Here is a 210-nt window from a genome sequence, read left to right on the forward strand (position 1 = left end):
AAAAAAAAAAAAAAAAAAAAAAAGTTCAACATCACTAATCATTAGAAAAATGCAAATCAAAAGCACAGTGAGATACCATCTCACCCCAGTCAAAATTGCTGTTATTAAAAAGTCAAGAAATAACAGATGTTGGCGAGGTTGGAGAGAAAAACGAATGCTTATGCTGTGTTGGTGGGAGTGTAACTTAGTTCAACCATTATGAAAGGCAGT

Source organism: Rhinopithecus bieti, unplaced genomic scaffold (assembly GCF_001698545.2).
Source record: "Rhinopithecus bieti isolate Rb0 unplaced genomic scaffold, ASM169854v2 scaffold_1599, whole genome shotgun sequence".
Lineage (NCBI taxonomy): Eukaryota > Metazoa > Chordata > Mammalia > Primates > Cercopithecidae > Rhinopithecus > Rhinopithecus bieti.